Raw genomic sequence first — 25,307 nt, forward strand, 5'->3', positions numbered from 1 at the left:
TTCGACACACTATGTAACGAATACGGCACTGTAGCCCGTATTTGGCACACCCAAATATGACCGTGTACCGAATTAATGATCGCACGGCAGGCAAAGGCCATATTCGGCACATCATGTGCCAAATATGACACTGTAGCTCGTATTCGATACACGGTGTCCCAAATACGGTTGATATTCAGGTCATGGTATGCTAAATATGAGCTACAGTGCCATATTCGGCACACGATGTGCCGAATATAATCGGGTCCATGATTTTTCGGCATATGGTATACCGAAATTCCATTTTCGATAAATAATGTGCTAAATATAAATACTAAAATTGTAAATACGATAGTATATTATCTATTTCAACAAATACGTCCACATATATTATCTAATTTTATATTTTTACCTCAATCTTGTTCTCTTATCAACAACGAGCATCTTGTGTGTCGGTGCTTCAGATCTAGTGTACACTACTGCTACAGCTCCAGCACTAGCTAGCTAGCTATACTCTAGTTTATGCTGTACGTGACACCAGCAGGAACAGTGCTAGCTGCAGCCAGCGCTAGCTAGCTAGCTGAATAGCGCCACGGAACAGAGATGACATATATGGCCATCCTTTGCTTTGTTAATTGATATGCTTGTTCACTTATAACGATCGAGGAGGACAGACCAGATCCTACATTCTTGGCTTCAAACCTCTTTCAGAATGGCTCTCTCCTTTTCATAGCTCCCCTACTAGTCCAAAGAATTAACATGGTTTTGCCACTGGGCCAAATCATAGTCACAGCCGCCGGGGTCGAAGCCGAGAGGAGGTCGGTGTTGGAGATGACCACCAGCAGTGGCAATGCAATGTCGGCCAGATCAACATCGACGGCATCCAGCAAAACCAAGAGAACAAGAGAGATGAGGAGGGCATTGACAACCGATTTTAGTGGTCGCTGGTGTGAGATGGTGGAATTAAGGCGGTGAGGAATCATGACGAGGGCGATGCTTCTGAGCGGAAGAAAGAAGAGCAATGGGAAAGGAGAGTACCATTTGGGTTAGGAGTCGTGGAGCGATGGGTTAGGACAGTGGGAGTACCATATGGGTGGGCTTGGTGGGCTAGCAAATGGGCAGCCCATCACGTACTTACCACCATTTTCTTTTCTTCTTTGTTTTTATTAACTTGTGATGGATCTTCTACACCTACATGTGTTTTTATTGCACTAAAATTAAAATTTCAGATTTTGTTGCACAAAAAATCAGCACATAACTGAATTCGAAAAATTTCTCAGATAATCCAAACACTGCCAAGCAGGACCTTAGCAATAAAGAAATCTGCTCCGGGCTACCAGCTAATTTAAAATGAAGCTTAATTATTAACAAGCATTTCATTTGATTTGATTTAAGCTGCGCCATGGCATTACCATTCCAGTCTGACAGTTAACTGAAATGCACGATCGATTTAACTAGCTTGCTCCATTCGGCCAAACTAATCGAAGGAGACAAGGTTGGCATATTCAGCTAGCTACCAGTAGGCAAATTGGTCTTAGGACACTAAAAGAGTATAGCTTTGTCTTATGACACCGTTATGTTCGATTTTGGTTACAGATGCCGGTGCTCTTTCGATCTGTGGTCGAACCAGACCAGTTCAGGTGTCTTCAATCATAGGCCCAAGTCTGGTCGGGTCGATCCCCCGACTCGTGTGGCCGTTCATGCTGATCCGCGATGCGACAACCAGTTCTGTTGGATGATCATTGTACGCATGCTAGCATATTAGGAAACCTCCAGTAATCCCGGTCATTGATTCTATTAACCGAATAGGATACTGCGGGTCCAGGCCCTATATATGTAAACGTATAATCAGATATTATACCATGTATTATTCCCAAACTAACATGGTATCACAAGAAGACTCGCTCCTGCGGCCTCTCCGCTTCCGCAAACCCTAAACTTTGGCCGCCGCTGATCTTGCAATGGCCATCATAACCACCTTGTGCCAGCCGCCTGCTTGCTCGCCAGTTGCTCCTCGTCGTCACCTTCCTCTACTACCGCCTACTGATGGCCACCGACGATCTCTTGAAGGTCGCTGAGCGTGAACTCGAGCACACTCGCTTTGCTCGGAACGAAGCCGACCGCCGCTAGCAAGAAGCCAATGACCACCGCCAGTAGGCGGATGATGATGCAAACCACGCGCTCGTCCTTGCCCACGGGCAGGCCGCCCTACATACAGAGGCCATGTCCGTCCTCACCATCAAGACCTTGATCACGGTCGTGCTGGAGCTCGCCGCCGCTAACTATGGCAAGTGGAAAGGACTCTTCCTCGTCGTTCTCGACAAGTATGCCCTGATTGACCATGTCCTCTCCGATGTTGACCACTCCCATCAAGATGACTGGGCACAGATGGCCTGCACCGTGTTGACATGGATCTATGGCACTATCATCGCTAATCTTTTGGAGTCCATCATGGTCCCAAACACCATCGCCTGTGCTGCTTGAGTCGCTCTCGAGGGTCAATTCCTCGGGAACAAGGAGAGTTGTGCCTTGCACTTGGAGGCTGAATTCCGGAGCTTTGTTCAGGGCACCTTGTCCATCAACAACTATGCTCGGAAGCTCAAGACAATGGCGGACGCTCTCGCCAAGTTTGATGATCCCATCACCGATCGGATGTTGGTGCTCTCCCGACCCCACCGCAAACACCGGCAACCGTCGTCGTCATGGCAAGGGCGATGGTAGCAATAGCTCCTCTGCCACTGGCGGCGGCCAAGGCTCCTTACCGTCTGCACCTAGTCTCTCATGGTTCAACCCCTGGATAGGGACCGTGCAAGTATGGCCTCACCAGTCGCCCGGTCCTTCATCCTACGTGTTGGGGCTTTGATTGATCGCGCATCCTCCTTCGTCTTCACACCAGCAGGCCCGCCCATCTCCTCAGGCGTTTGTGGCCATGTACCTGCTGGGTTTCCCATCACCAGACCATCTGATGTGTTCGGTGTGTATTCATGTCCATCACTAGACCATCCGATGTGTTCAAATTTGCCAGAACTGGTTTGCAACCTCTCTGCATGAAATGTTCCGACGTTCAATTTACCCCAACGTCAGACCATCCAACGTGCACTTCATTCTCCACTTCTGTTTGAAATGCTCCGGCATGTACTCTGTCTAAACGCCGGACCATCCAGAGTGTTCAACTTCCAGAGCGTTGGATCATCTGACGTGTACATTTTTCTTGGACTTAGAGACAAACACGCGAACTTGATTTTCTTTGCAACTTTGATTAGTCATGATCATAATTGTAGTACACCTGCATGCATTTGCAATCCTAGAAATCATCAAACCAAATCAACACACTTGTTAATCACTCATCACATAAAAACCAAAACACATTTCCACTTGGTTTCTCAACCTCCCCCTTAATGAGTGTATTAACAAACCTTAAAACACAAAGATTTTGGATAGAATAAATCCAACAAGAAAAGCTCATTCAGATGACCAAAAATTCGAGAAGGAGCAAAAAATGTCACTTGGCATAAGAAGATTGCAAAAGCTCTAAGAGAGATAGAGATAAGCCAAAAACCTCAAAATGCCAATAAAAGCACAAATGCTCATGCTCTCCCTTGATGAATGCAAATTTTTCACATATTTTCTCCCCCTTTCATCATGCCAGATTCTTCTTTGTAGCTTAGTGCATATTTTTCTCCCCCTTTGACAATACAAACATCAAGGCTAAAACACCATGCAATGCATGAATATGCAATCCTAATGAGCTTTCACCAGTATACCACAAAATATTTACAAAAGATTGAAGCATCATAGGGCTATGGAGAGTAGAATGTAGAGCTCACAATCGTATAAATGCTAAAAAAAGATACAGTGTCACAAGAATATGAAGCTACACAAGCTAAACCTGAAGAATAGTTGGCACATTTAGGTTCATCTAGCCGAATCATGTTAAAAGTGACCACTACATAAGCATCCACTCATGCCGAGACAATACAAGTATTAAGAACTAGTCAACTTCAATCTCAAACTAGGCAAACAAGCATTTATGATAATAGACTTTGCAAACGCTCACATATAAAAACAAGACTTAGTTAGCTAAAGTGATTAAAAATTTTAACATTGAGGCACATTTCTTTGTTTTTCTTTTTATCCACAAGTTGCCTCTTATCTAAGCGAAATATCGCATGACTGGGTACAACAAATACCTCAAGGCTTCAAGACAACCATATTGGATTATATTTTAGCACAAGAAACTTGATTTCTCAATATTATTCAAATTTGTACAAATTATCAAGTTTTCACATGATCAAGTTAAGTAGAGCTTTTTGTGACACAATAAACACATGTTCTCCCAAGGTTCTATTATGAGCTCAATATTTGACAAAGACAGAAAATATAGTGCAATGTTACTCAATCCACTATCTTAAACCCAGAAGCCTAGAACAAGATATTCATCACACTAACCTTAACACAAGCATTGACTAAGCCAAAGTAATTATGAATATAGTGATCAAGAATGTAGCATTTTATAGTCTACAAGATTCATAAAATTGCCAAATTTTATCTTTAGGAAAGCTAGCTTGCTTAAAATGTTTCATGTCAAAGCATTAAAATGAACCTAAGATTAAAAGATTGCTCCGCATAACTACTCAACTTAGTCCAAATTCAAGTCTAGCAAGAGAACATGCTAAAGATATACAAGTCAAAGCTCAACTACACATGATTATCTTACAAGGTGAGATGCAATGAAAATGTAACAAAAGTAAAATAGAGTATGTAAAGTTGTTACTCCCCCTCACATAATACCATAGGGATGGCACACTCCAAGCTCTCCCCTCAAATAGGCAAATCTTGTTATATCTAGAGGCTTAGTGAAAATATCGGCAAGATAGTGTTAGGTATCAATGTATCTCAAGACAATGTCTCCCTACTCATTGTGGTCTCTCAAGAAGTGGAATCTCACATCTATGTCTTTGGTTCTGAAGTGTTGGACTGGATTATTGGCTAAGTTGATGGCACTAGTGTTATCACACAAAAGTTGCACATTCTTGAAATCTAACCCAAAATCCCTCTAGGTGGCAACAATCCAAAATATCTGAGAACAACATCCCTCTAGGTGGCAACAATCCAAAATATCTGAGAACAACAGCTAGCGGCTATAACATATTCAGCTTTAGTAGTTGACTGTGCAACACAAGACTGTTTTTGAGGAGACCAACACACAAGAGAGGTACCTAAGAAATGACAAGTACCGGAGGTACTCTTCCTAATAATTCTACAACCAGCAAAATCCGCATCGAAAAACACGAAGAGAGAGAGAGAAGAAGATCCAGAAAACCAAAGATCATACTCAAGGGTGTGTTTGAGATACCTTAGTATGCGCTTCACCATTTGGTGGTGAGATGTCCTTGGTGACACTTGGAAATGAGCACACAAGCAGACAGGGAAGTGGACGTTGGGTCTTATCGTCGTCAGATATAGGAGGGAGGCAATCATGCTCTTGTCCTCTAGCTGGTCTGCCTCCTCACTATCTTCATCCGGATCAAGCACGATCAAGGTAGCCATTGATGTCACCAGGGGCTTTGCATCGCTCATTCAAACTTCTTCAGTAAATCCTTGGTGTACTTCGTCTAGTGGACGAATGTACCTTTCTTGCATTGCTTGATTTGCAGTCTAAGGAAAAAGTTGAGCGTGTCCATCATCGACATTTCAAATTCCCTACTCATAGTATCTACAAACTTGGCCACAAGTGTAGTAGAAGAGTCACCAAAAATGATATCATCCACGTATATCTGAAGAAGAAGGAAATCATTGTCATACCTAAAAGTAAGCAAAGTTTTATTCACCAACCCCATCACATACCCATGCTCTAGCAAGAAAGAATTAAGCCTATCATACCAAACTCTTGGCATTTATTTAAGCTCATACAAAGTTTTCTGAAGCTTGTATACTCTATGTGGGTATTTGAGGTTCTCGAAACTTGGGAGTTGCTTAACATAGACCTCTTCTTCTATGAAACCATTTAGGAAAGCACTTTTGGCATCCATTTGATACAACTTAAAACCTTGGGATGCCGCAAATGCAAGGAGGATCCTAATGGCTTCTAGCCTAGCTACCGGTGCAAATGTCTCTCCAAAGTCTATCCCCTCTATTTGAGTGAAATTATGGGCCACAAGTATAGCTTTGTTTCTAACAACTAACCCATCATCCCCCTGTTTGTTCTTGAAGACCCATTCGGTGCTTATGGTATGAATGTTAGGGAGTGAATCTACAAGGACCTAAACTTGATTTCTCTCAAAATTTTCTAGTTCTTCATGCATGGCATTGATCCAATTTGAATCAGAAAGAGTGTGTCCAACATCATGGGGTTCAAAAGAAGCAACAAAAGTAGAATCAGTGAAATGAGCATGGTGAGCAGATTTTGACCTCGTTACCCTTTCATTGAGGTCATCGATCATCATCTGTGGAGGGTGTTGTCGCTGAATGTGTTGTTGGGCTTCGCGCTGCGAGATGACTTCCCCCTCAACCACCGTTGGTGCAGGATGGAAAATAGCTGAAGTGGAAGTAGAGGCTGCAGGACCCTCTGCGGTGTAGAAGAAGCAGGATCCAGCTTGGGAGCAGGTGTGATGGAAGGAAGTAGTGGATCATCCTCATCTTCACCGAGAGCTGGAAGATTGCCATCTACGAAGATGCTTTCACTAATCTCTTTGTCACCTGCGCACTCGAAAGAAGAACTAGCACACAGGGTTGATTCATCAAAAGTCACATCACAGGATTCCATAATGTTGTTAGTCTCAAGATTATAAACCCTATAATAATGACCATGAAGGGAATACCCTAAGAAAATTCCATTGGAGGAATGAGACTCGAACTTGTTAAGATTACCACACTTTAGGATGAAGCATCGATAGCCAAAAACTCTTAAATGTGAAACTTTCAGCTTTCTCCCAAAGCGCAACTCATACGAAGTAAAATTTAAAATCGAGCGCAACAAAATGCAATTGGAGATATAGCAAGTTGTGCTAATAGCATCTGCCCAAGTCATATGCTGATTCTTCATTTCAACCATGCCATTCTGCTAAGGAACATGTAGGACAGAAAATCGATGCTCAATGCCATGTTCAAGATAGAAAGCATCAAAGAGATAATTTTTGAACTCGATGCCATTATCACTACAAATTGCTTTCAATTCACCAGAGAGTTCCTTGAACAATCTCAAAGCTAAGCACTGAAAGTGTGAGAACACTTCATCCTTGCTCATAAAAAAGAAGACCCAAGAGTAGCGAGAGAAATCATCAACAATGACAAGTACATACCACTTCCCACCCGCCGACGAACCTGGGAAGGATCAACAGTGTCTATATGGAGAACTTCTCTATGTTGTTCAGTCATCACCAGATTAACTGGTGGATGAGGTGCGGTAACCATCTTGCCATACTGACAAGGAGTACAAACAAGGTTCTTCTCAAACTTGAGCATGGGCAATCCTTGAATCAAGCCTAGAGCACTTAAATGAGAAAGCAAATCAAAACTCATGTACCCTAGTCTCCTATGCCACATCCAAAGCTTAGAAGAGGGTTGAGAAATTAAGCATCGAGAAGAACCAACAGACTCAGAAAAAACAGCTCTAAAAACTCTACCAAATCTGGAAATCCGACAAATCAAAGCGCCTGAAGAATCAAGAACTCAAGAAGTATCGCGTTTGAAATGCACGTCTAAGTCCTCATCTAACAATTGAGATACAAAAAGAAAATTGTATCCCAGATGTTCCACCAAAGCCACATCTTTGAGAGTGAAACTCTTATTCACCTTTATCACACCTTTAGCTTTCACGCTTCCTTTCCGATCATCCCCGAAAGTGATGTACTCATGTCTCTTCATCGAGGTGAGGCTGGAGAACCATGATTAATCTCTGGTCATATGGCGCTAACAACCAGAGTCAATGAGCTATTTGTTCTCCAGACCTTCGTCTGCTACCTACATATGAGAAGAATAATAAGTGGATGATGACTCAATACTGGGGTTAGACAAAAATCTCTTGGGAATCCAGTATTGGGTTATCTGCCCCGAAGCAATAGAAGCATGTGCATGCAAATCAATACTGGTGTGCTGAGGATGAGTGCCATGATAGGGAAAATGTGGTCCGCCAAAATGTTGCAACTCAAAGCCTCTTACACGTGAACCAAAACTATATGAATCATGGTAAGATCCACGCCGGGCACCACTTTTAGGAGGAAGCTGAGGAACGCTCAAGACTCATGAGTAAGAATGAGGAAAATGCTCATGTATATCAAAAGAGGGGTGGTACATGTCCCGATTACTCCACTCTTACTCACACCGCTCACCCCTCCTATGGCGAAACCAAAATCCAACAAGGTAACCTTCTCTCTAGAAGTAGGTGAGGTAAAAACAGTCTTACAAACCCCAATGTAAGCCACCCTCTTGAAATCCAATCCCAAGGCTAAACCCGTCTTATTAGCACTTGGCCAAGATTAAATCCATTTTGCTATTGCCTTCTGAGCACTTCTCCACAAGAGAAAGGAGGTACTCATTCTCGGCCATGAGCTTCTCAACTTACCCTTTAACCCAGCTAAGCTTGTTCTTCAGGATGATGTAGGTGGAACAGTTTGGCTACACATTCGTAGAACTCTCAACACTCTCCAATCTAGACTCTATCTCATTTACGTGCTTGGCTTTCACATCAACATCCTTTAGAGCAAAGGGCAATTCTTGCAAGCGCCTAAAAGAATAGGTCTAGACTCCTCCTCAAGAAGCTTCTTCTTGGCAGTCTCAAGCCGACTGGCAACTTAAGCATGCAAAATCTGAAGCTCAGCAAGCTCACTCATGATCACAAGACAACTATCACACTCCTCATCATTGGCTCTAGACTTAAGTAACTCAAGCTCAGAAGATGAACACTACTAGCCTAGATTTAAGTTCCTTAACCTCACGAACCTCTTTCTTAAGCAATCTATCCTGGCTAACAAGCGCATCATTCAAGGCATCAATCTAAATACAAAGCTGGTCATAGAAGGGTGATACCTCAGAAGAATTAGGCTTGGGGTCGCTGTTGTTGTCATCCACCATGAAGCAAAGGTCGATGAAGTCCTTAGTCTTCTTCTTTTTCTTCACGGGCTGCTCCTCCTCCTCTGAGCTCTCCTCCTCACTTGAGCAAGTGTCGATGTCACTGAGCACTGCCACAAATGCCCTTGAAGCTGCCTTAGCCGCCTTCTTGACCATCTTGTCATGGTTCTAGAAGAAAGGCTTCTTGGACTTCTTGTGCTTATCATGGTCATGGTTGCGGTCTTCCCTCTTCTTGAGCTTGGGGCAGTCCACCTCAAAGTGGGTGGTGTCACCACACTCAAAGCAGACCCGAGAACCACCCCTTCTCCAGTCTCGGCAGTTGTTATAGAAGCGGGTGAACTTCTTCACAATCAGTGCAAGATCCTCATCAACAAGCACAGCCACCTGCTCCTCTGTGATAGAGACTAAGGAAGACAAAGCAAATCCACTCGATGAAGTGTTAGCATAAGAAAAGCTAGCTCCAGCCTGATTGCCATCACTAGGTCCGAAAACCAACGCCATGTTCTGATATAGGTGATTTTTGAGACCTATCCGAGTTGCCTTGGCTATCTCGATGGACTTGAGCTTGCTAAGAGTTCATCACAAGTCAATGTGTCATAACCGGATGGCTCTTCAATGCTCGAGATCTTAATTTCCCATATTTTACGATCAAGAGCATAGAGAAGTTTGATCGCTCTCTCGTGGTCGGAATAGGGCAAAACACCAGTGGATTTAAGGTTGCTAATAATTCCATCAAATCTAGCAAACATAGCATCCAAGGATTCACCAGGCACTTGCATAAATATTTGATATTCTGGGTTGTATGTGCTCTAACGCCTAGACTTAATTTGGTTGGTACCCTTATGAAAGACACTAAGGGTAGTCCAAATCTCACGGTGTAACACCCTGATTTTCAGATTTTTCAAATTTCTAAAATTTTCCAAGAGTATTGAATAGCTTCACCAGTAGTATAGGTTTAAAACCTATTTTCTTAATCAATCAATCAATATAGGTTATTATTTTGTGTGCATTGTATGCTGAGTTTTGCTAGGAGCCAGGTAAATGCATTAGAGTTCTTTTTTTCTTTTCTTTCTCTTTGGTGTTTTGAGTGAAAAAGATTTTGAAAAAGTTTTTACAAAACTCAGTAGTGAATAAGATAAGGATCTTAATGGTTGGAATTCAAAGTCTTTGAATTCATCATCTATTCAATCCTTGATTATACCTGATCCTTCTCCAGGTCAATTCAAATCTTATCCAAATTCTTGTTTAAAGTCAATCTCTCCTCTTTCTCAAAATTCTATCAAAATCTAAAATTCAAATTCCTTACCTACTCTTATTCTTGATCAACCTCATTTTTCGTTTCTCTCAAATTCACTCCAAACTCAATTCAAATTCAAATCCTATTCAAATTTCTCTGCAAAAGTTTCTTTTCTAAACCCTAGATATGTCTAAAGTATCTTTGGGCTCAATCTTACTCAAGTCCAAAGCCCTAGCCAAGTCTTCTAGATGGCCCAACAAAGGATCCACGAAATCTGTAAATTTTCGCGGAGTTCTGGACAGCCTCATCGTCTCATGACGTTTCGGAGTTCAAAACGGCCTCAAATGCAAATCTTGACAATACCAAAGTTGTAGGTCTCGTCGAGAGCTTCGATTTGAACCGATGGAAGTCACCTTTTGGATAATAGAGCTGGGAGTTATGGCCCCCGAAATCAGTGCTGCGCAGAGAAGTCCGAGTTGAGACATTTTATCTTGTGGCGCATTTTTGGAAATCAAGATGACGTTTTCAGAAGTTCCAATGACTACCAAAGTTGTAGATATTTTCGAGTACTACAATTTAGAATCAAGAAAAGTCCAATTTGGAGTCCGGACGACAGAGATATCATCCTCGCAATACAGAGCTGTGAAAAAGGAAACCGTAACCGACTCGAACTCGAATCCAACTCGTGTTCGGTTTGGACTCTACCTCATCCAGCCGTCCCTAGCCCTATATATATGAGTTGCACACCCTCTCCTACCTCTATTTCATGTCCCCAAGCCCTATAAGTCGCTGCTGCTCTGTTCGTGAGTCGCCGGGGCGCCGCCGTTCGTCGGAGTCGCCGCCGCCGCCGCCCGTGATGCGCTACGTCATCTTCTCCGCGAATCCTTCTTCCTCGACTACCAAAGCAACGTGAGGACCTCTTCTTCTCCTCCCTTACTACTGTTTTAGCATCATACTAAGTTCCTAGCAAAGCCCTAGCCCCGATCAAAGCCCGATCTATGCCGCTATGGTCGTCACCGTCGCGGACAGCCGCGAGACAGTCGCGCTGTAGCTGATTGGCATCGATGTTCCCGACCGACCAGAGGTCAAATCACCAAGCCCTTTCACCGGTACATGTCCCATGATGTTTCCCACGCCCTCACCAACCGGTTTGGCCAGTAGATTAGCCAAACTATCGAAATCAAGGTCGACATACCCGCTGTCCGGTTTCTGGACGTGTTCAGCACGCGCACCGGTTTTGCATTCGCGTCCCCCATCAATCCGAAAGCCGTATGGATGCACCAACCGCTTCACGGTGTGTCCCATGGAGTCTTCTACATTACCCTAGGAGCCCATCCCCGTTTGTGCAGCGACATGACCAGGACGCCAATGCCAACCACAGCATGTCGCAGCCATCAACCGTTTCATTTGTGCTGATCGTTCTTCCTCTCAGTGGATGATCTACCAAAACCCATGCCATAGCATTGTGTTCCCGGGTTATATGAACATCCTTATTCAAACGGTTTATCAATTTTGATAGCCAATCTCCTGGAACGCGAGCGTCTTCGTTCCTGCATTTGTTTGCGGTCACCACCAAACCTAGAAGTAGTCATCGCTGTTTTGCCGCTACCTCGGATGACCCCTTACAAAACCAACCGTACCACTAAGTTAGTCTTTTCGCATTCTACGCCATGCTTCCCTCGTTCCATTGAAACACCACTGAAACCGACATTGATGTTTGTGGCCATATGCCCGATCGCCATCTCCGACGAAACCCGAACCACCACCGCTATATAGAGTCACCAGTAGTATCCTTAACCTAGAAGTGCAAACTTTAGCCTTTTTGATCCAACATTGGTGATCGATACTAGACCCTAGCGTATCCCTTCTTTAATCCAAGATAGTACTTGCATAGCATGCCAAGTTAGCGCCACATTATTCTCCTTAGCCTAGCCAGTGAAGTCTAGTCTGCCCTACACTTCTTGAATCTTGCGCAATGATGTTGTCAAGCCTAACACAGTAATTGTGCAATAAACTCTTTTCCCATAGGAAGATAACTCCAGTAAACTAGTCTTTCTTTTCAATCTAATCCATCTCTCGAAAGCTGTTCTCTTTTCATCTTAACTCCGATTTAGGCGATTCTTACGTCTGAATGTTCCTAAAATCATCCCTATCCAACCATAGTGTTTTTAAAGTGTTTTGCTGATGTTTGGTATGTTGTTCTTAGTGTTTTCCTTTGTGTTGTTTGCCGGTAGTTCTCATGATTAGTCGATAACGTTCTGGAGCAGTTCGAGGGACTTCAAGACCAAGATTTCAACACTGAGCAGCATTGGGAAAAAGGCAAGTGTCCTTGATCATATTGAACCTATGTTTTTAAATGTTTTGTTTTACAAAATTGCATGCAATGTCCGTCAATATGATGGGTAGTCACCTATGTTAGGGTTTTCCCTAGATATTCCCTTATTATCCCTTGGAACCTAGATGTTTTATGGTTAGTAGTCTTTTATGGGTAGATTGCTTAGCCTTGCTTTTGGGATATTGGGAAGTGTCATAATTTTGACTAATGAACATATGCAGTAATGATGATTAATATGATAATGGTCTAGCAATATGGAATCTTAGGCCTTGAGCAAAGTAGTTTGGATGGCTGTCATGGTTATGATGTTGGATTAGTGTTTGCTCAAGTAACCTAAGTAAGGACCGGTTCGTGGAGCGACAACCCAAGAAGTAACGTACCAACCACGAGGCTGATATGGGTAAAGTGTGACATACTGATTAGAGTCTGTCCAGTGTGCGTTGGGTCAGCACAAAAGGGGGCTTCTGGGTAGGAGCTGTTGCTTGCGTAAAGCCTGGCGGTGAAACCTAGTGGGCAGACATGCACTGGATGAGTCTCTAGTTAGTGGAAAGTGTCATACAGTGATTCTTGGCGGCACACCACTGGCGTGTGTTAAGTGTTTCGCGAACACGGCAACATGGAATTCACTGACTCGTGGGGAAAGCTGGACAACCTCTGCAGAGTGTAAAACTGTTATAACAGCCGTGCTCACGGTTATGAGAGACTTGGATCCTCACATGATTAGTTGGGTTGTGATTATGGATTGTGGTTATGGTTCTGGTACAGGGAGTACTAGATAGTTGTGGTTATGGTTCTGGTACAGGGAGTACCAGATGATTTGGTTTTGATTCTGGTACAGGGAGTACTAGATGTTGTGGTCTTGGTCTTAGTGTGGGGAGCACAAGACAGTTGTGGTATGCAGGGTGGGGAGCCTTGTATGCTAGATGATGAATTGTATGGGTTACATTCACTTAATAATTGCTTAATGCTTTTGAGTCTAAATATGTTTTCATTACTCGCATTTACGCAAAAATACCATGTGTTAGCCTATTCTTGGTATAAGCCTGCATATCATTACTTTCCCCCCACTTGCTGAGTACTCTATGTGCTCACACTTGCTATTTTCCCTACACCATGCGATATGTATGCTGCTGCTCAGTGAGTGAAGATATTGAAGACTATCAAGACGTGGTTGTGACGTTCTAGGCGCGTGTCTCCCGGTCAGTTGCCTGCGGTGTTGTTGGGCACCAGTGCTTCTGTTCCGCTGCAGATATCTTCATAGAAGACAATATATGTCAATTGCTGTAAGAGTTTAACGTTATTTAATAAAAGTATTGCTTTTGTTACTTCACCTGTGACGTCCTTATGTGTGTTGAACATCCTGGGCACACATAAGCCGCATCTGGTTTTGGTCGTTAAAACCGGGTGTGACACACGGGTAGTACGGAGGTGCTGGACCCTATCAAACTTATTCCGACTCAGTCTTGTGAATAAAATTTTTGGGCATTATAGTTGGCCTCATACTGTTCGATTTGAATCTGAGTCGTGCAAGCAGCAGGGATCTCATAGTTGGAATCACGGTCATCAAACATCAGAATCTTTCCACTTCTCTCTATTGTCGCCTACGGATCACAAAGCCGATTAAGGTCAATAGGTGATCAAACCAGTTTTGATACCAATTGTAGGACCGAGAATGACGACTAGAGGGGGTGAATAGTCATCTTACCAATTTCTTTCGAAACGGATGACCTTCTCCTTTTATCATCCAACGCACCTCACAAACCAATAGCGGAAGCAAAACTAGAGATAATCAAGTTGCTAAGGAAATATCCAGAAAAAACACATAGCTCTCGTGGATGTATATGAACCCTAGGTTCCATTGAAACTCATCTCATGGGTCATCGCCACAAAAGATAGCAACTTGAGGAAACAAACCTTTGAAGCAAAGAAAAGATCAACTATAGAAGAAATTCTCCAAGTTGATGATCTAAAGGCAAGAGGATTCAAAACCCACTTGTATACATTTGTATGAGAATTTTATGCCTCTAGCAACAAGAAGAACAACTTCCCAAGATGGAAAAAATTTAGTCCAAAAACCAAAACGAAAATCTCATCTAAAAAGGAAAACCTTGCAACAAAGCAACGGAGCCAATAGAAGTAAACTAGAAAGAGATGAACATGAGCATCGGAAATAGCATGCACTTCATTTCTTTAAGAGGTCAGCCCTATTTTAGGCAGATTACAAAGTATTTTCCTCACAAAAAGATCTCACCTATTACAAAGGCTAAGCTCTTGTCTCTCCAGGGAGAAAAACTCAACCACACAACTCTCTAATGGCTGGCTCACCCTCTTCCAACAGTGCTGCTCCTGTATTTATAGGCCTTGGGAGCTTCCTTAGATACCAAATTTCCTTGTTCCCAAAATACCCCTTTCTTGTAGTACACTCCTAACTACCACCGAGGGTATTTTTGGTCTATTTTTTGATCTGTCCATCGAACGGTTGTAGCTTCTTCACAACTTAGCTTTGCCTCGATGCTAGCTTTACAATGATGCCATGTATACTCCATCCACCCACGGTTTTGAGGCCAAACTGCGAAACCGTCTTGCACGCTTGTCAAAGTGTCACTCACTGCCGCTTGCTCTGGCCCTAAGCAAGCATCCCGATGTCAACATGTGTACTCCATTGATCTTGACCGTTGGCAAGTCTCTTTCGCTCTCAACCCCTCGGGCTGCCTTGTCACTTGCACCAGCATCCCTTTCGCTTAACTTTTTCACCACGTCGTCTTCACCCATCTTTGCTTGATCTCCACATGTACAACTCAGATCACCCTTGACTCCGCTTGGCTCCCTTGATCGTCCGGCACCAAGCTCCCCGATTAGCCCCGATCTTTCCACCGTCGGTCGCCAAGTTGCATCCATCACCTACACAGCATGAGACAAGCAAACATGCATCTCGAACAACATATAGCTCAACTTGCAGTTAGTCCAAATCGAGATCCTCAATTCAAAACACATCTCCAAAAAATCATGAACAACAGATGATCCGACACACTCCTCCTGAGCACTGGACCATCCGACATGTGCAACTTAGTAGAGCCCTCTGTCTAGAATGTTTCGCACCCATAGTTGAACCATCCGGTGTGTTCAAATCCGCCAAAACTAGTTTGTAACCACTCTGTACAAAATGCTTCGGCATTCACTTCACCCCAACACCGGACCATCCGGCATGCACTTCATTCTCTGCTTCTGTTTGAAATGCTCCGGCGTGTACTCTGTCTAAACGTTGGACCATCCGGCGTGTTCTACTTACAGAGCGTCGGATCATCTGGCGTGTACATTTTTCCTAGACTTAGAGACAAACACGCCAACCCGATTTTCTCTGCAACTTAGTTAGTCATGATCATAATTGCAGTACATCTACATGCATTTGTAATCCCAAAAATCATCAAACCAAATTAACACACTTGTCAACCACTCATCATGTAGGAACGAGAATGGCGACTAGAGGGGGGTGAATAGGCGCCTCAACAAATTTCTTTCGAAATAGATGGCCTTTTCCTATTTCTCACCCAACGCACCTCAAAACGCTCAAGCGGAAGCAAAAGAATTAAAGAGACAAAGCAAGAAGACTACTTTCATGGCAACATAACTCCACAGATGGAATATGAACCATAGGTTCCATTCAAGACCATTCCATGTGTCTTTGTGCACAAAAACTCGCAACTTCCAAAGAAACTAGATAAGATGGACACCGGACAAGGTTATCCTCCAAGATGATAGTCTAGTGGCAAGGGGACTCAAGACCCGCTCAAATACATGAGTATGTGAGTATTTAAGCCACTAGCATCAAGAAAAATAACCCTGCAAAGGTGAAATATTGCAGCTCAAAGAAAAAGATCACCGGGTAAGAAACCTCTCCAAGTTGATGATCTAGAGGCAAGGATACTCAAGACCCATGAGTATACACTCGTATGTGAGTTTTTATACCTCTAGCAACAAGAAGAATGATCTCACAAGGTGCTGAAATTTCAGCCCAAAAACCAAAACGAAAATCAAAACCGAAAATCGAAAAACTTGCAAACTTGCAAGGGAACCAATAGAGGGAAACTAGAAGGAGGGGAATTCAAGTATATGCAAAAATATAAACTTAATTACTAACAGAGGTCAGCCCTATTGTAGACGGATTACAAAGATTTATCTCTCAAAACTCTCAGCTATTACATAGGCTAAGCACTCATCCTTCTCTCCTCTAAAACCTTAGCTCTAAGGCTCTCAACTGAGTGGCACAAGGGGGCTCAAATGGCTGGTTCAAAGCTCTCTCTAGCCATACCCCTCTATTTATAGGCCTAAAAAACTTGGTCCTTAAGTTTTCTATCTTTTCCCCAAAATACCCCTCTCTTGTAGTGCACTCCTACCTACCACCGAGGGTATTTTGGTCAATTTTCTTCTCCATTCATCGGACGGCCGCGGCGCCTTCATGACTTAGCTTCGCCTCGACGCAAGCTTCGTGATGGTGCCACATACTCATCCAGTCCACCCACAGTTTTGAGGCTAAATCGCGAAACCGCCTGCACGCTTCTCAAAACATGACTCACCGCCTTGCTTACACCTTAAGCAAGCGCTTTGATGTCGACGCATGTACTCTGTCATGCGATCCTGACCGCCGTCAAGTCTCTCCCGCTCCCGGTCCCTCGGGCCGCCTTGTCACTTGCACCGGCATCCCCTTTGCTTGACTTTGTCAACACGCCGTCTCCATCCGCCTTTAATGCTTTGCTTGACCTCCACGTGTTCAGCTAGGATCACTCTTGACTCCGCCCAACCTCCTTGATCGTCTGGCACCAAGCACTCCACTTGGCCCCGATCATCCCGCCGTCGACCGCCAAGTTGCATCCATCACCTGCACACCATGAGACAAGCAAACACATATCTCCAACTCCAATTCCAATTAGTCCATAATTATTATGCTCAAATGAAATCTCAAATCAATTCGAATCACATCAAAGCTCATGCAAAATCGAAGATCATCAAACCAAATAAATGACAATATCAATCACTCATCACAAGAAAACCAATACACATTACGACTTGGTTTCTCACATCACATAAAAACTAAGACACATTTCCACATAGTTTCTCAGTAACAATAACACTGCATATTCATTTATCGCAACATTAAGGTTCCACGCTTGGTGAATACAGTATGTGCATTGTTTTTGATAATATTAGCTCTGAGTAATTTAGTGCCTTATGAAACATGGCACCTGTTCCTAGAGCTTATGGTTTGTTTCCTACAGGTATCCGATGCTTATCTCAAATTTATCAAAGGAACTTGGGTAGAAATGCTACTTGAATATGTAAAAGATATGCCCAAAGTTGGGACGAGTTTTCGGTTTCATCCGTCTTCTCTTCTCTCAGTGCATTTCCCAGCGAGTATGATGAGATGTATTGATGTAACATTCCGTAAGTATGGTTGCAAACAATAAGTTGAACATGTTGATAGTCAGTATCATGAGAGCTTGCAAACTGACTCTTTTTTTCCCCAGATTATGTTGACATATCTGGTGTATGAGAAGCAGCAGAAGCTAAAAATTATGATGAAAATGCATGGCCTGAAGGATGGGCCTTACTGGCTGATATCTTATTCTTATTTCTTTGCTCTATCAATTGTCTATATGTTATTATTTGTGATTTTTGGCTTGTTGATAGGTAATTACACTTTATAATTTACTCATGAATCTTCTGTTGTGGCAAATAAATCTACAATTCAAATTTAATATGTCTTCTTCTGTGCAGGTCTCAATTTTTCAATGAATACAGCATACAATTTCTTTTTTTCTTCATCTGCATAAATTTACAGATTGCAATAGCATTTTTTGTGGCATTTTTCTTTTCGTCTGTCAAGAAAACCACAGGTTAGTGACTCAAATTTGTAACTTCCAAGTCAAAACTTTGCTTGTCTGAAAGTGACAACTGACAAGTTTCATTCGCCTCCAGCCACAGTGATTGGTTACATGTATGTATACGTCTCTGGCTTACTAGGGGCATTTCTTTTCCGCTTTTTTGTTGAGGATAGAACTTTTCCCTGTAAATTGCTAGCTTTGTTGCGATTCATAACTTAGTTTACATAATATTGGTATCAAGCTTTGTCTTCTCCACTCAGATAGCTAGTTATTAGTCATGGAGATTGTCCCAGGAAGTGCTATGGGAGCCACCGGTATGACATGGGAAAATCTGAAAGAACCCATCAACGGAATGCGTGACGTCTTGATCATGATGAGTGTAGAATGGGCACTACTGCTCATATTAGCATTCTATTTGCATCAAACCTCTCTATTAGGTGGTGGTGTCAGAAAAAACCCTTTATTCTGCTTCAGACATGTGCAAAAAAGGAGCGCACAATCATTGAATGAGCCTAGCTTTGTCCATCAGGATTCCAAAGTCATTCTCGATTTGGAGAAACCAGATGTTGCTCAAGAAGTAGGTTACATGTCATACTTTGGCATTTAATTCTAGACTTTTCTATCATACATATGATTCAAATTCATGCATCATTACTTCTATAGAGGAAAGGAGTTGAGCAAACCAAGCTATCATTTGTGACAACCTCAGGAAAGTTTATCCTGTAAGGGATGGAAACCCTGACAAGCTGGCTGTTCGAGTATTATCTCTTGTCCTTCAAAAGGGTCAGTGCTTTGGAATGCTTGGTCCAAATGGAGCTGGTAAAACATCTCTCATTAACATGGTATGATAAAATGACAAATGGAAGCTGTTCTTTTGATGGAAGTTGCATAAAGTCTTATAGATTACAATGCAACTTGATGAATTTCTTTTGTTCTTTCATTAGATGATTGGACTCGTTAAACCTATATCTGGTACTTCCTATGTCCATGGAATGGATATAAATACGGACATGGGTAACATATATACAAATATGGGTGTGTGCCCTCAACATGAGTATTGCTCTTAACTAGCACTCATCCGGCTAAAAGTTTTCCTTCATGAATCAAAATATGTGATCATGGTAACTGGTGTTGTTTCAAATGCAGCTTGCTTTGGGAAACATTGACCGGAAAAGAACATCTGTTTTTTTATGGCGGGTTGAAGAATCTTAAAGGTGCTGCATTAGTGAAGGTACCTCCAATCTGGATACCTCAGTTTGACCATAATATTCATATTTTGGTGTTAAATAATCCTAATTGCTATGTCAATTATTCTTCAGTTATTTTTTGGAAATTATCCAATTATCTCAGAGCATGTACAATCATATTTTGCCTAATTGGATGCTCATTGGGTACTTTTAACTTCTACAAATCTTCCTCTAACAGAAATAGGCCGGGAGGAAATATCAATGACATCCTTACTTTTAATAAAATTATCAGCAACTTTTGTCTACTTGAAATTCCTCTCAAAGGAAGGCAGTTCACATGGAGTAATATGCAGGAAGATCCTTTAATGGTTCAGTTGGACTGGTGTTTCACTTCGATAAATTGGACTCACTCATACCCCAATACCTTGCTTATCCCTATGGCCAAGCCAACATCAGATCACATTTCTTGTACAGTGCAAATTGGCATATCCATCCTCAAAGCTCAAATATTCAGATTTGAAAACTTCTGGGCAGAGCAATCAAGTTTCATGAGCTTAGTGGAACACACTTGGAATTCTGAAGTAAAGGCAAGTAGCAGTGCAAGCAAGATCTCGGCAAAGTTCAAAGCCTTCAGGAGAGTCCTTAAAAGATCAAAAACTGTAATTAGACCTTGGAAGTCTTGGACAAAGCTAGTAGAGCAGCGTCCACTTTTCCTGCAAGAAAGAAACTTCAGAGCCATTCTCAAGAAACATACCTTATTGATGCTCAAGCACAAGAATGACTATTGGAAGAAAAGATGTACCATATGATGGGTAAGGTTTATGGATGAAAACACTAAATTCTTCCAGGCCGCAGCCACTGAAAGATTCAGAGTAAACACCATTACCAGCCTGGATTCAGAGGATGGAAGATCAGTAACAAGCCATTGTGAAAAGGCGGCTATTATCTGGGTTACCATCAAAAATAGAATGGGTCACTTTGAGCAACCACTCATTTGTTTTGATCTTGAGGGGCTTATCCAGCCAAGAACAAATCTGGAGAGTCTATCTGATCGATTCTACTGTAAGGAAATTGATGCCATTATCAAAGCAATGCCTTCAGATAAAGCTTCTAGGCCAGATGGGGTTAATGGACTATTCCTCAAAAATTCTGGAACATCATCAAAGGGGACTTCTATTCTCCTTTCAATGACATTTATCATGGATCTATAAACCTTCAGCCTATAAACAATTCCCTGATTACTCTCATCCCAATGGTCAACAACCTAGTGAAGCTCAATGACTTCAGACTCATCTCTTTTCTCAATACATCTCTTAAGATTATTATCAAGTTGTTGGCAAATAGACTTCAAACAGTGATCAAGGATCTTATCAACAAGAACCAGTATGGCCTCATCAAAGGCATGTCCATTCAAGATTGTCTAGGGTGAGCTTTTGAGTACCTACATCACTGACATCACTCTAAACAAGAAATGGTGATCCTCAAGCTTGATTTTTAAAAGGTAATTAACACTATTGAGCACCAAACCATGATTTAGATGTTGCAGCACCTTGGATTTAATTACAGGTGGATTGACTGGATTAGGTAATATGAACAAGGGTTCCCGATCTTCCGAAAGGTTCTGGTAACTCTCGATTTGGTGGAAACGAGACACAAGTCGATCCGGCTTCCGAACAACACGATCCGAAACCCCGCAATCGCAGCACCACGTCTCCTCTGGTTATCAACCGGCGTTGCACGGTTGACCTCGCCAAGAAGGCTAAAATCCTTGCCTACGAATCGAAGAACACAAGCAAGAACAAGGAAGAATGCAACCAAATTGCAGATGAATGATTAATCTCACGAGTTGGGGTCTCACAAACCGACGAAACGGCGAAACTGTTCTTGACAGAATAATCTAAGCAAAACCCAACCCTAATTAGGGCAGCGGCTACTGTATATAAAGGATTAGGGTCGGCCAAGGACCCCTAGACGCGTCTCTAATGGACTCCAACACGATACATGGCCCAACGGACCAAAAACGGTGACGCAGCACCGGGACAGATTCTGGACGCTGACTTGTTTCGACGTTTCCCGTTGACTCAGAAGGAATTTGGACCTCAAACCAACGCCATTAGTTTCCTTATGAAATTATCTTTCCAACCATATGTGAATCGTCGAAAACGGAGTCCGGATGCGTCCTGGGCGTCCGTTTTATTGCTCGCTGGTCCTGGAGGCCGAGGCTGCTGTTGTTGGACGTCCTAGCTGCTCCTCCACGCCTCCAAGCCTTCCTCTATGTGTTTCCTTGTCCTCTCCATGATTCCTAAACAACACATAATCATTAGGTAGTAATCTATTCTCAAAATTATATAAAGAGTTGCTTAGGAACGAGCTCACCTCTAAATTTAATTGTCGTGCGCGAGCTCTTGTGATTGGACCTTGAAAGTTCAATGGAGGATCATTGTATGTATCCGAGGGAGTGATGTCCTCATCATCCTCCCCCTCTTGAATTGGAGTCGTCCTCGACTCAAGCTCATCATCGGCTCCCAAGTAAGGTTTCAAATCTGCAATGTTAAAAGAAGGACTAACCCCGAACTCGGGTGGCAACTCAAGTTTATATGCATTATCATTTATTTTCTCAATTATCTTATAAGGACCAGCAGCTCTTGGCATTAATTTAGACTTACGCAGCTCTGGAAACCTATCTTTTCTTAAATGTAACCACACTAAATCACCCGGTTCAAGTTTGACTTCTTTCCTACCTTCACTACCAGCAATTCTATACTTTTCATTCATCTTTTCGATATTTATTTTAGTTGTTTCATGCAACTTACGAATAAAATCAGCACGTGCACTAGCATCACTATGTGTTCTTTCAGTGGTAGGTAAAGGCAAAAGATCAATAGGAGCGCGAGGGGTAAAACCATACACTACCTGAAAAGGACTTACCTTGGTGGTAGAATATGTTACCCGATTATAAGCAAACTCCACGTGGGGCAAACATTCTTCCCACATCTTCAAATTTTTCTTCAAAATAGCTCTCAACATGGTACCCAAAGTGCGGTTCACTACCTCCGTTTGGCCATCAGTTTGTGGGTGGCAAGTAGTAGAAAACAATAGTTTTGTACCCAACTTATTCCATAGAGTGCGCCAAAAGTGACTCAAAAATTTAGCGTCGCGATCTGAAACAATAGTAGAAGGCATACCATGCAAGCGAACAATCTCTTTGAAAAAGAGGTCAGCAATATAAACGGCATCATCACTTTTATGACAAGGTATAAAATGTGCCATCTTAGAAAAACGATCCACAACAACAAAAATGCTATCCCTCCCCCTCTTAGTCCTAGGCAATCCCAAAACAAAGTCCATCGAAATATCTGCCCAAGGAATAGAAGGAACAGGAAGAGGCATATACAAACCATGTGGATTCAAGCGAGACTTAGCCTTTTGACATGTGGTACAGCGTGCCACGAACCGCTCAACATCTCTCCTCATCTTTGGCCAAAAGAAATGTGTGGCCAACATATCCTCCGTCTTCTTAGCACCAAAATGTCCCATCAATCCTCCTCCATGTGCTTCCTGCAACAACAAAAGACGAACGGAACCAACTGGAATGCATAGACGGTTAGCTCTAAACACAAATCCATCATTGATCACAAACTTGTTCCATGTACGTCCCTCTTTACAGTTCAGCAATACATCTTTAAAATCAGGATCAAGCACATATTGTTCTTTTATTGAGTCAAGTCCAAAAATTCTATAATCAAGTTGGGACAACAAAGCATATCGTCTAGACAAAGCATCAGCAATTATATTATCCTTCCCTTTCTTGTGTTTGATAACATAAGGAAAAGATTCAATAAATTCAACCCACTTAGCATGTCTACGATTCAGATTATTTTGAGAACGAAGATACTTAAGCGATTCATGATCTGAATGTATAACAAATTCTTTAGGCCACAAATAATGACGCCACGTCTCTAAAGAACGTACAAGTGCATACAATTCCTTATCATACGTAGAGTAATTAAGAACAGGGCCATGCAATTTTTCGCTAAAGTATGCAACGGGCTTACCTTCTTGCATCAAAACACCTCCAATGCCAACTCCACTAGCATCACATTCTAGCTCAAAGGTCTTACCAAAATTTGGAAGTTGCAGCAATGGTGCGTGCGTAAGCTTGTCCTTCAAAGTGTCAAAGGACTCCTCTTGTGCCTTACCCCAATGGAACACCACACCTTTCTTTGTCAACTCGTGTAAGGGGGCAGCAATGGCGCTGAAATCCTTCACGAAACGACGATAAAAACCTGCAAGTCCAAGAAAACTTCTCACCTGTTTGATGTTTTGGGGCACCGGCCAACTCTTTATGGCTTCAATTTTCATCTCATCCACCTCAATTCCCTGTGGAGTAATAACATAGCCAAGAAAAGAGACTCGATCCGTGCAAAAGATGCACTTCTCAAGGTTACCAAATAAACGTGCATCACGTAAAGCATTAAAAACAGCACGTAAGTGATCCATATGTTCATCCAAAGACTTGCTATAAATCAATATGTCATCAAAGTAAACCACCACAAATCGTCCAATAAAAGCTCTTAAAACCTCATTCATCAAACGCATGAAAGTGCTAGGTGCATTAGTTAAACCAAAAGGCATTACTAACCACTCATATAATCCGAATTTAGTTTTGAAAGCTGTTTTCCATTCATCTCCAAGTTTCATTCTAATTTGGTGGTAACCACTACGCAAGTCGATCTTTGTAAAAATTACAGAGCCACACAACTCATCAAGCATATCATCAAGTCTAGGAATAGGATGGCGATATCGAATAGTAATGTTATTAATGGCTCTACAATCAACACACATACGCCAAGTACCATCTTTCTTAGGAACCAAAATCACAGGAACAGCACAAGGACTAAGGCTCTCACGTACATACCCGCGGTCCAAAAGCTCTTGGACTTGCTGCTGAATTTCCTTAGTCTCCTCGGGATTGGTTCGATACGCAGCACGATTTGGCAATGTTGCTCCCGGGATCAAATCGATTTGATGCTCTATTCCTCTCATAGGTGGCAGTCCCGGGGGTATCTCAGCTGGGAAAACATCCTCATACTCCTGCAAAAGGTTAGTGGCAGCAGGAGGTATCGAACTAATAACATCATCAAGCGAATACAAAACTCGTTTGCAAACCAAGGTGTAGCAAATATCATTATTAGAAATTTCAGCAAGGTCACTTTTTAGTGCAAGCATAACACCACCCTTCAATTTTATGCCCTCTATCTTAGAACTAGGTGGAGACTTATCCTTTTTAGGTGGGTAAAGAGAATTAGCAACTTGCTGATTTTCAGATTTAGTATCACGCAAATTAGCAGCTCGTTCTTTATCAGCTTGTACAATTTCAGTAGGGGTCATAGGAACCAAAGTAATTTTCTTTCCTTTATGCATAAAAGTATATGTATTACTTCTACCATGGTGTATAGCATCATTATCAAATTCCCAAGGTCGACCCAATAAAAGTGAGCAAGCTTCCATAGGTACCACATCACAGTCAACATAATCAGCATAGGAACCAATGGAAAAAGAAACTCTGCAAGTTTGTGTTACCTTAGCTTTTCCAGCATCATTAAACCACTGAAGATTAT

The 25,307-nt window shown here is 42.4% G+C and overlaps 1 pseudogene; it reads left to right on the top strand.

Annotated features, from left to right (window-relative positions):
* Positions 1–2,202: 2,202 nt before the first annotated feature.
* Positions 2,203–25,307, top strand: part of LOC133896922 (ABC transporter A family member 7-like) — a 34,754-nt pseudogene continuing 11,649 nt past the window's right edge.

Source organism: Phragmites australis, chromosome 17, assembly GCF_958298935.1.
Source record: "Phragmites australis chromosome 17, lpPhrAust1.1, whole genome shotgun sequence".
Taxonomy (NCBI): domain Eukaryota; kingdom Viridiplantae; phylum Streptophyta; class Magnoliopsida; order Poales; family Poaceae; genus Phragmites; species Phragmites australis.